The 10,636-nt window shown below is 39.5% G+C and overlaps 1 non-coding gene across 1 annotated transcript; it reads right to left on the bottom strand.

Annotated features, from left to right (window-relative positions):
• Nucleotides 1-2,376: 2,376 nt before the first annotated feature.
• On the bottom strand, nucleotides 2,377-2,483 carry LOC145557032 (small nucleolar RNA R71). Its single transcript, XR_014092113.1, has one exon. It is a non-coding gene; the product is annotated as a small nucleolar RNA R71 (small nucleolar RNA).
• Between the last annotated feature and the right edge of the window lie 8,153 nt (nucleotides 2,484-10,636).

Below are 10,636 nucleotides of genomic sequence, written 5' to 3'. Positions count from 1 at the left end.
TCAAGACAAGCAATTCAATCCATATAATTCATTTCGTCTTGCATAAAGAGGAATTTCAAAACTTCTTCCCTTTTTTATCTTTTTCTTTTGGGGAAGTTCAAAAACTTTTTCAAAACTTTTTAATCAAGGGAAGTTCGAAAACAAAGTTTCATTTTCACGTCTTTCTTTTACGGAAGAAAGTCAATACCTTCCACTCTTCTCATGACAAAAATGACGGAAAATTTTTGCTTTAGCATTTTGTGTTGCTTGTGTTTGCACACACACACACCATATTGATATGTCCATTTTATATAGTAATTTACCCCCGTCTCTTGCTCATAATTAGTGGTGTTTTTGGCTCTTTCGAGCCACTTTTATTACTAATTTGTGTTTTCTAGTGTTTTCGTAGTTTTAGTTGTATTTTACAGGAATTTGCACTTTTGGAGCATTTTCCCGGGTTTTATGGATCGACTACGGAAGCTAGAAGGACACGGCCACTTTTGAAGCCCAGGATTGGTGAGAGCCGATGATTAAGGGCTCGGTATGAGGTATCGAGGCTATTGAATTGTTTAATCAAGACCCGATGAGGAAACTTAGATTGGGCCGAGGATTTGAGCCCAATCGAAATCCGAGCCTCGAAGAAGAAGACCGGGCCCGATCGGGCAAGCATACGCCCGATCGGGCGGCTGCGCGCATAAGGATCCTCAAGGGAGAGGCGGGCCCGATCAGGTAAGCATAAGCTTGATCGGGCGCGGCACACCAGCAGCGGGCAAAGCAAAAAAGGCGGGCCCGATCGGGCGGCCCTTCGCCCGATCGGGCGCGTGTTTTTCTCAGACCAGATTAGTTTAATTTAAATTTTTATTTTGAAGGATGTTTAAGTACGAGATTTGAACGTAATTTTAGTTTACCTTCTTTTCTTAGATTTTCTCTCGCTACTTAGGATTTTTCTCTTTCTTAATTTCTCTCTCAACTCTTGTTGTGAATTATTTTGATCAATACAGATTTCTATGGTAACTATTTCTCTTCCCTTAATCTTAGTTGTTATTTTGTTCCTTTAATCATGTCTTGCTTTATTGCTTTGATTTGTTTAGTTTTTATTATGTGTGAGTAGTTCTATTTCTAGGGTTTATGGGGGTCCATAAATAATATGAAGGGGTGATTTATTGTTGTTAATTATCAATGCTAGTTTAATTTCCTATTGATTGATTTAATGCTCTGTGACTAGATTAGGCCTGATCTTTTATGCATAAGTTTGACAATATTGATTCGAGATTCGACAGATGAGAATTGATGTTTAGGTCTAGTTTTAATAGGCAGGTTAATTTATAAATTGTTAATTCGAAATTCGAAAGATGAGATTTAATACCGGTAAATTAATTGTGTGATTGTAATACGTAGCGAAAGCCCTTTATGATCTGATGAATTATGCATTGATGAATGATTATTATATTCAACCCTGGAATATTATTTATTGGTGAACCTATGCCCTAGATCCTTTTTATATATTGTTTTCTCCTTATTCTGACTCTTCGTAGTTTAGTTTCATATTCAACTTATATTGGTTACTTCATAATCTAGATTATATTAGTTAATTAGCAATAGAAAGACTCGTTTCCCTGTGGAGTTCGACCCTATTTCCCTATCTTCTTTAGTTAGAGGACTTAGGTATTTATTTTTTATTAAGGGATACGACTTTACCTTGTCAAAATTTGGCGCCCTTGCCGGGGAAACTGTTTTATTTTTATTTCTGATTGTTTTTGTAGTCTAGGTTATTTCTTTTTGTCTCAGAGAACGTCAGTTCTCTTAGGCAAATCTCATATTTGCTTCTAGTTTTTGTTTATGCCCAGGTGTTCCAGATCAGGGTACATCCCATTCGATCCTGAGATCGAACGTTCCTTCCATAGACAGAAAAATCTCTACAAGCAAATTCTGGCGGATTCTGGTGATAATTATAATCACCGCGATCCTCCAACTGATTCTAGCGATTCAGAGGTATCATCAGACGCAGAATCAGAGATGGCGGTTCCAAAGAAGCTTAGTGATTACTCACAACCAAAGCTTTCAGATTTTCCACATCTCACCCCTACTCCGGTTCTTGATAGGGTTTAATTCGAAATTAAACCTCAATTTATAACGATGATAGAGAGGAAGCAATTAAGTGGAGCCAAGGGTGAAGACCCGAATCTTCACATTGCCGACTATTGTCAATATTGTAACACCATCAGGCAAGCCGGGGTCACTCAAGACCAAATCAGGGAGATTCTCTTTCCCTTTTCTTTAACTGGAAAAGCTAAATTGTGGTTTCAAGGCTTAAATAGAACTGCACTTGGTATAACTGACTGGGAAACTCTTGTTTTGAATTTCTATAACAAGTATTATTCTGCAGAGAGAACAGCCGTACTACGGAGTGCGATTCAGAACTTTGCCCAAGAAGCCGATGAATCTTTATATGAGGCTTGGGAGAGGTTCAAGGATCCACAAAGAGACTGCCCCCACCATAATTTAGCACAATGGCAGTTAATCCAAGCCTTTTATAATGGCCTTGGAAATTCTTCTCGAATAATTTTAGATTCTGCAGCTAGTGGGAGATTTATGAATCTTGATGTTGAAGATGCAGGTCAGGTTATTGAAGACATGGCGATACACAATTCCCAATATGGGAATCCTAGAGGATTTGCTAACAAGGGGAAGCATAGTGTTGACTTTGTATCCTTTTTGCAAGCTCAGCTCACCTCTATTTGCCAAAAATTAGATAATCTGAGCACTGCTAATGTAGCTAATGTTTTTGCGATTAATAATAATTCTAATGAGGCCTTCTGTGAAAATTGTTGTATTTTAGGTCATTGGGAACAAGATTGCAGGAGTTCCGTGGAGCAAGTTAATGCCTTTCAAGCTTATAGGCAGAATAACCCATACTCCAACACCTACAATCCTGGGTATCGGAACCATCCGTACCTTTCCTACCGGAGTACTAATGTTCAGCATCCACCACCACAAGAACCACAGGCGCCACAACAATAGCAGTAGAAATATTACCATCCCAATGCTGGCCAGAAGAACCAACCACAACAACCCTCCTTATCTTCCGACCCTTCTCTGGCGGAAATTAGAGCAATGTTGGTTAATATGCAAAAGCACATGGAGAGTATAGATGCGATAATTGATCAAATTCTAGCACATAATAAAATTGTAGATAATCAAATTGCGCAACTTTCCGCTACTCTACAAGCCCGCTAACAGGGAGCTCTACCGGCACAGCCGACCAGGCCTACGGATCAAGCATTTGCAATTATTCTAAGGAGTGGTTCAAATTATGAAGGGCCCCCTATGCCCAGAGTTGATGAACCTGTTTTATTAAATAATGATAATCTTGATTCCGTTAAACCAAACAATGTAGTAAATGGCCCTGTAGGGCTAAAGGATAGTACTAACATATCTAATTCTACATTATAGGGTAGGAGTCCAGAGAAGGTGGCTACTCTAGATAAGAGCAATAATGCTCCAAAGCCAATTATCAAACTTCCATTCCCCAATCGTCACTTGAAGACAAATTTGGATAAGCAGTTTGGTAAGTTCCTGGAGGTGGTAAAAGATTTGAAGGTAACAGTTCCCTTCACTGAATTAATCACACAAATTCTTTCATATGCATAATTTATGAAAGAAATATTAACGAGGAAAAGGTCTATTAGTGAGGTAGAGACAGTAGCTTTCACTACAGAGTGTAGTGCCGTACTTCAAAATAAGTCTCCGCCTAAATTAAAAGATCCGGGTAGTTTTTCTATCCCTTGTCATATAAGCAATCTATTGATTGGTAATGCATTATGTGATTTGGGTGCTAGCGTTAGCGTCATGCCATTATCTGTGTGTTCCTAGTTAAATATGGGTAAATTAAAAGCTACCAATATAACTCTACAAATGGCCGACTGTTCTTTCAAATAACCCTTAGGTGTTTTAGAGGATGTCCCCGTTAGAATAGGTAAATTTTATATACCTGTTGATTTTGTTGTTCTTGATATGGCTAAGGATATGCACTTTACACTATTGGTCTTGGTTTCGAGGATAAAAGGGTGGAACCGATCAAGCAAGTTGTGCGATTTGAGCCTACGGTAAGTGTTCCGCCAGATCGAGTTGCAAGTGTTGAATGCAATGACAATTTGAAGCAACCCTCGATCAAAGATGGATCTTTAGTGCGTAGCATTAAAGATCCCCCAGTCCAAGTCAAGGAGGATCCGCCAAATAAGGTTAATTGGCGTCCCATAGGGCATGTCAAGAAGCCGCGTCGCAGCCGAAACACCGCTAGACCGGGTGAGAAACCACCCGATCAAGCGTTAGGCCAAGGATCCTAGTTATTATAATGTGGTAAGAGGGTCGTGCGGGACCTAAATAAACCAACGCTTTGCGGGAGGCAACCCGTATTTCTTGCTTTCTAGACTAGTTTTCCTTTTTCTTTATTTTTATTTTTATTTTAGAGAGGCGAGGAGAGTGAAATTTTACCTTTTATAAGTGTTTTTGTACAGGTGTAGGTTTGAGAGGTAAAGAGACTCGGAAAAAATTTGAAGACGAAATGAAATCAAAGAAGAAGGTAAGAAAATCCGACTAGGCACTGGCCCGATCAGGTGGAGCTCGCCCGATCGGGCGCGAAAGCGAGGAAAATTTTTCAGCTCTTAATTCGCCCGATCGGGAGCGCAAATGGAGTTGGCAATTCGAGCTTAATTCGCCCGATCGGGCGAGGCTGCCCGATCGGGCGCATTTTTGTGAAAAATCGAGTAAAGGAAAAGAAATGTCGGGCGAAGCTCGCCCGACCGGGCGAGTGAAAGGGCGAAATTTTACTTCGTGTTCGTGCCCGATCGGGCGCGCAACCATACATCTGGAATCCCTTTTTTTTTCCCGATCGGGCGCGCCTATTTTTCGCCGTCCATTATATTTCTTTCCCTTCTTTCTTTCCTAACTTTCTTCTTCTTTCATCTTCTTCATTACTACTTTCTCTCTCTAAAACCTCCATTATCACACCTTCAAACTCCCTTATTTTCAAGATCTTCTCCAATTCTTCCATCAAAACTCAATTATTTTTGCATTTTCTTAATCCTTTCATCTTTCTCCACAATCTACACCCAATTTCTACCACTTTCTCTCAATTTTTATCAAACCCTAAGAGAGAGAAAGCTTCAATTCCTACATTTTTTTCATCAAAAATGGCTCTCAAAAGATCTAGGACAGTAAGGGGGGGAAAGCTCAAGGCAACAAAAGCCTAGGATTGACCCAGAGTTGCAAGTTCCGGGATGGGAGAGGGTGGTCATCACCACCCAAGAGCAAAAGCAAAGGATGATCAATCTCACGTCAAGGCAGGTAATTCCTACACGTTTTGTTCATCACCCCACCCTTGCTAAATTAGGAATTAATAAATCCGTAGAAAAATTATTCAAAGGAATTGGCATGAGTGGTTTGTTTAACTTGCATTATGATACTTATGATTACTTAAACTTGGAATTTATTTCTAGTTTTAATGTCATAAAATCTAATTCTTTGATTTCTCATGTTCAATTTAGATTACTTAATAATGATGTTAGATTGACTTTGAAAGAATTTGGCAAATTATTTGAGTTAAAATCGGATAGGCCAATTGAACCTCCTCAAGACAACATTGCCGTTGTCTATCAATCCCTTACGGGGGATGCTAACTTGAACCTCCAACATGCCAAGGGCACTTGGATACAACATCCCGTGCCAAAGTTTTGGCAACGGTTTGTTGGCCTTACCATCTTTGGGAGGCATGAACCCGCCAATGTTAGGCGGGATGAGCTAGAATTGTTAGGGTCATACATGATACCTAGGAGTGATAAGCTCAACATTGTCGAGGCAGGTATGTCTAGGGTACCCATTTATTTTGGTGGTCTAGTAACTAACATAGCGGTCAACGACGGGAAGGTAGCCGGCCCAACTATTATGGACCTACTCTATTTAGGTGGCCTAAATTGGATAAATGTCATGGGAGGTGAGACTTGGTCGGTGATTCAAAAGGAATCGGGTAGAAGGGACAATGCTTTTACTTTGCCCAACCCCACCTTGACCAAATTTGAGAAGGGGGAAGCCTTCTTATACTTTTGAGATTAACGGTCAAGATGAGGTTAAACCACCTCACCCTTCACCACAACCCCACCAATCTCCCCTAGACAACTCCCCTCATCACCATTCACCACACTACCCACCACCTCCACCCTTCACATATGACATTCCCACTTCCTCAACCAACTACAACATTGACCCCAACGCCCCTTATGACTTTTTGGCTTTTAGGAGCCAATTGGATAGGATTGAGATTGGGCAAGGGAGAGTCGAGAGTATGGTTAGGGACTTGGATACTAGAGTTGGGTCTCTAGATAGACGGGTGGGGTATGTGGAGAGGAACGTCGGGAGGGGTTTGTACCCCATGTATGATGATATGCCCGTCGAGGGGCTATTCCTCCCGATTCACTTTTTCCCGATTGGTTCCAATATCTGCAAGGTGGATACACAGACCCAAGTGCCTACGGTACCTATGTGGACTACTCATCGGTCCATGGTTATGGGACCGGTGTTCCTTTTGGTGGGCTTGGGGGAATGTGGACCCTAACTACTTTGCAGGTGGTTCGAGTTATGGAGGTGGTGGTGCGAGCCATGGAGGAGCCGGTTCTTGCCATGGAGGGGGCTATTCGAGGATGGACGAGGATGAGGAGTAGGCTACACTCCCAAGTCAATGAGGGCATTTCTTGATTTGGCTTGGGGGGTGATCTTTCGCTTGGTAATTCTCTTCCTTTTCTCTTTTTATTTGTTTTCTAGTACAGTATAGATTTTATTTACTTTCCTATATGAAAAAAATTAAAAAAAAATTGAAAAATAAAAAATCCAAAAATACGTTCCAATGAATTGTAAATCATGCTTCCCTGTGCCCCTTACTTGAGAAAATTTGTTTTTATTCTTGGTTATTGATAATGAGCATTGTGGATTTGTTGGTCATGATTTGAAGTTTAATTGTTTGGATTCCTAAACATGAGTCAATTTTGCCAACTGCTTGTGAACATAGTGCTTGACTAGTTGATTTGATTAGGAAATGTGTGATAGTTCCATAGTTCTTGGTATGTCAATGAATTTGAGTATTGGTTTGAAACTTTGAGTAGTGTTTCATGACTTATTATTATGCACATGAGGAGGACGAAGGCGTTCATTCTTTTAGCTAGCTTTCAGAGAATTTAGATACATTTGTTCCCTTCTTGCTACCCATGTTGTTGCTTGTGCCCTTTTATTGTTTATTTAGCGACATTACAAGCCTATATGAGCCCCATTGGTTACTAGTCCCAAGCTTGGCTTGGGGGAGCTATTAGTTGGTGAGGTGAGGGAGTTGTGGTGTGCACATTATTTGCACAATGTGCGAATAAAAGAAGAGTGATTGCTCTTTGATTTTTGATTGGAAAATATTGATATGTTGTGTTTCAAAGTAGAAATTTCCAATATGAGTTAAAAAGAAAAAAAAAGAGCAAAAGAAAAAAAATTTAATGCTCAAACGTTCTATTTGAAGGTTGTTCAAGAGAAAGAAAAGAAAAAATTCAAGTTTGAAAAGAAAGAAAAAAAAAAAGAGAATGAGTTCAAAGTTTGTATTTCACTCAAGTTCTACATTATCATATTCTTAGGAGTGAATTTTGTAAGTAATGGGTTTGTTTATGTTGATTGGAGTTGTATTTGGTGGTTTTTGTTGGAGTTAGTTATGATGTTGGAGATGTATGATCATCATTTATTTTTGATCATGGGTTTGTTAGGATTTGGCTCCCTTAATGCATAGATTTTCTCTCACATACTCCCAAATTTATTCTACCCTTTACCCTAGCCTTACATTACAAGTTTTAAAGACCTTCCGACCTTGTGCATAGAGTTGTGTAAATGTGAAAGTGTTGTTTATCAATGCAAGTTATGACTTGACATATTTCGAGTCGACTAGTAGGTTGAGTGTTCATTGTTTTAAACACACGAGAGTATGAGATGGTTGGGAATTGTTCACAAGTAAAGGGGTTGGTTGGAGAGCGATCGAGTACATCTTTTACTCGCCACATAAATGAGAGTTGAGTGTGTGAGCACTAGTCTTGAATTCTATATGCTCTTGTGGTTTGCTCTATTTGACAATTGTTGGGGAGGAAGGGTGATTGGATGAATAAGATTGATTGATGTTGAAGCATGTTCATTAGATTTGCCTTGAATCGTTTGTGCTTGATTTGATATTCGGGGTGAGGCATGCTTTATATTTCATTGATGAGCTCCTTGCTTAGGGACAAGCAAAGGTTTGGCTTGGGGGAGTTTGATATGTCCATTTTATATAATAATTTACCCCCGTCCCTTGGTCCTAATTAGTGGTGTTTTTGGCTCTTTCGAGCCACTTTTATTACTAATTTGTGTTTTCTAGGGTTTTCGTAGTTTTAGTTTTATTTTATAGGAAATTGCACTTTTGGAGCATTTTCCCGGGTTTTATGGATCGACTACGGAAGCTAGAAGGACACGGCCACTTTTGAAGCCCAGGATCGGTGAGAGCCGATGATTAAGGGCTCGGTATGAGATACCGAGGCTATTGGATCGTTTAATTAAGACCCGATGAGGAAACTTAGATTGGGCCGAGGATTTGAGCCCAATCGAAATCCAAGCCTCGAAGAAGAAGACCGGGCCCGATTGGGTGAGCATAAGCTCGATCGGGCGTGGCACACCAGCAGCGGGCAAAGCAAAAAAGGCGGGCCCGATCGGGCGCGTGTTTTTATCAGACCTGATTAGTTTAATTTTAATTTTTGTTTTGAAGGATGTTTAAGTACGAGATTTGAACGTAATTTTAGTTTAACTTCTTTTCTTAGATTTTCTCTCGCTACTTAGGATTTTTCTCTTTCTTAATTTCTCTCTAAACTCTTGTTCTTAATTATTAAGATTAATACAGATTTCCTATGGTAAATATTTCTCTTCCCTTAATCTTAGTTGTTATTTTGTTCCTTTAATCATGTCTTGCTTTATTACTTTGATTTGTTTAGTTTTTATTATGTGTGAGTAGTTCTATTTCTAGGGTTTATGGGGATCCATAAATAATATGAAGGGGTAATTTATTGTTGTTAATTATCAATGCTAGTTTAATTTCCTATTGATTGATTTAATGCTCTGTGACCAGATTAGGCCGGAGCTTTTATGCATGAGTTTGACAATATTGATTCGAGATTCGACATATGAGAATTGATGTTTAGGTCTAGTTTAAATAGGCAGGTTAATTTATAAATGGTTAAGTCGAGATTCGAAAGATGAGATTTAATACCGGTAAATTAATTGTGTGATTGTAATACGTAGCGAAAGCCCTTTATGATCTGATTAATTATGCATTGATTAATGATTATTATATTCAACCCTGGAATATTATTTATTGGTGAACCTATGCCCTAGATCCTTTTTATATATTGTTTTCTCCTTATTCTCATTCTTCATAGTTTAGTTTCATATTCAACTTATATTGGTTACTCCATAATCTAGATTATATTAGTTAATTAGGAATAGAAAGACTCGTTTCCCTGTGGAGTTCGACCCTACTTCCCTATCTGCTTTAGTTAGAGGACTTAGGTATTTATTTTTTATTAGGGGATACGAATTTACCCTGTCACATATACACACACTACCACAAGTTATACACATGTCATGTCATGTCAAGTTAGTTGGTCAAGTCAATCATAGTCTATAAGAGTCCCTTGGAAAATTTTATTTTTGTAGGTCTCAATTACAGCCCACGTCCGAGGACAAGCGGACCATCTACATCCCATGTTCGGGGACAAACAAACCATTTACAGCCCACGTCCGGGGGACAAGCGGACCATCTACAGCCCACGTTCGGGGACAAGCGAACCAATTGCATCCCACGTCCGAAGACAAGCGAACCTTCTCCATCCCACGTTTGGGGATAAGAAAACCAACTACATTTCACATCCGGGGACAAGAGGACCATCTACAGCCCACGTTCGGGGAAAAGAGAACCATCTACAGTCCACGTTCGGAGACAAGCGAACCCTCATCATTTTTAGTGATAATCTCCCAAGCGAAGATGATTCACAGCGCAAGGTTCTCGATACACAGAGACTTGCAATCTCATCTGTTGACTTTCCTCAAGCATGGACAGTATTATCCAGTGTTCTTGAAGCATGGAAACCTGCAAAATTCATTTGTCGACTTTCCTCAAGCATGAAAAGTATCATTCGTTGGATTTCTTCAAGCATAGAAAGCTATAAATTCATATGTTGACTTTCCTCAAGCATGGAAAGTATCATCCGGTAGATTTCTTCAAGCACAGAAAGCTACCAAACTCATCAGTCAACTTTCCTCAGGCATGGAAAGTATCTCAACAAAAAATCATCCAGTAAATTCCTTCAACCATAGGAAGCTACCAAACTCATTTGTCACCGATACACTGGTGTCAGATTAGCAATCTATCCCTTTACTCTTTTATCTGTGGAACTAACATTTTTCTGTAGTTATCGACGTATAAAGAGTGATTTAGGATTGCAAAACGTCTTAAATCATTATCCGTCCCTATCAACTACTTTGACTATCGTTTTCGAAACTGACGTTTCTACAAACTCACTTAAAGTGGAGGCTTCTGTAGACACCCAAAAATGTC

The sequence above is a fragment of the Chenopodium album genome, chromosome 8 (assembly GCF_948465745.1).
Source record: "Chenopodium album chromosome 8, dcCheAlbu1.1, whole genome shotgun sequence".
Taxonomy (NCBI): domain Eukaryota; kingdom Viridiplantae; phylum Streptophyta; class Magnoliopsida; order Caryophyllales; family Amaranthaceae; genus Chenopodium; species Chenopodium album.
This window is presented reverse-complemented; position numbering and strand designations above follow the sequence as displayed.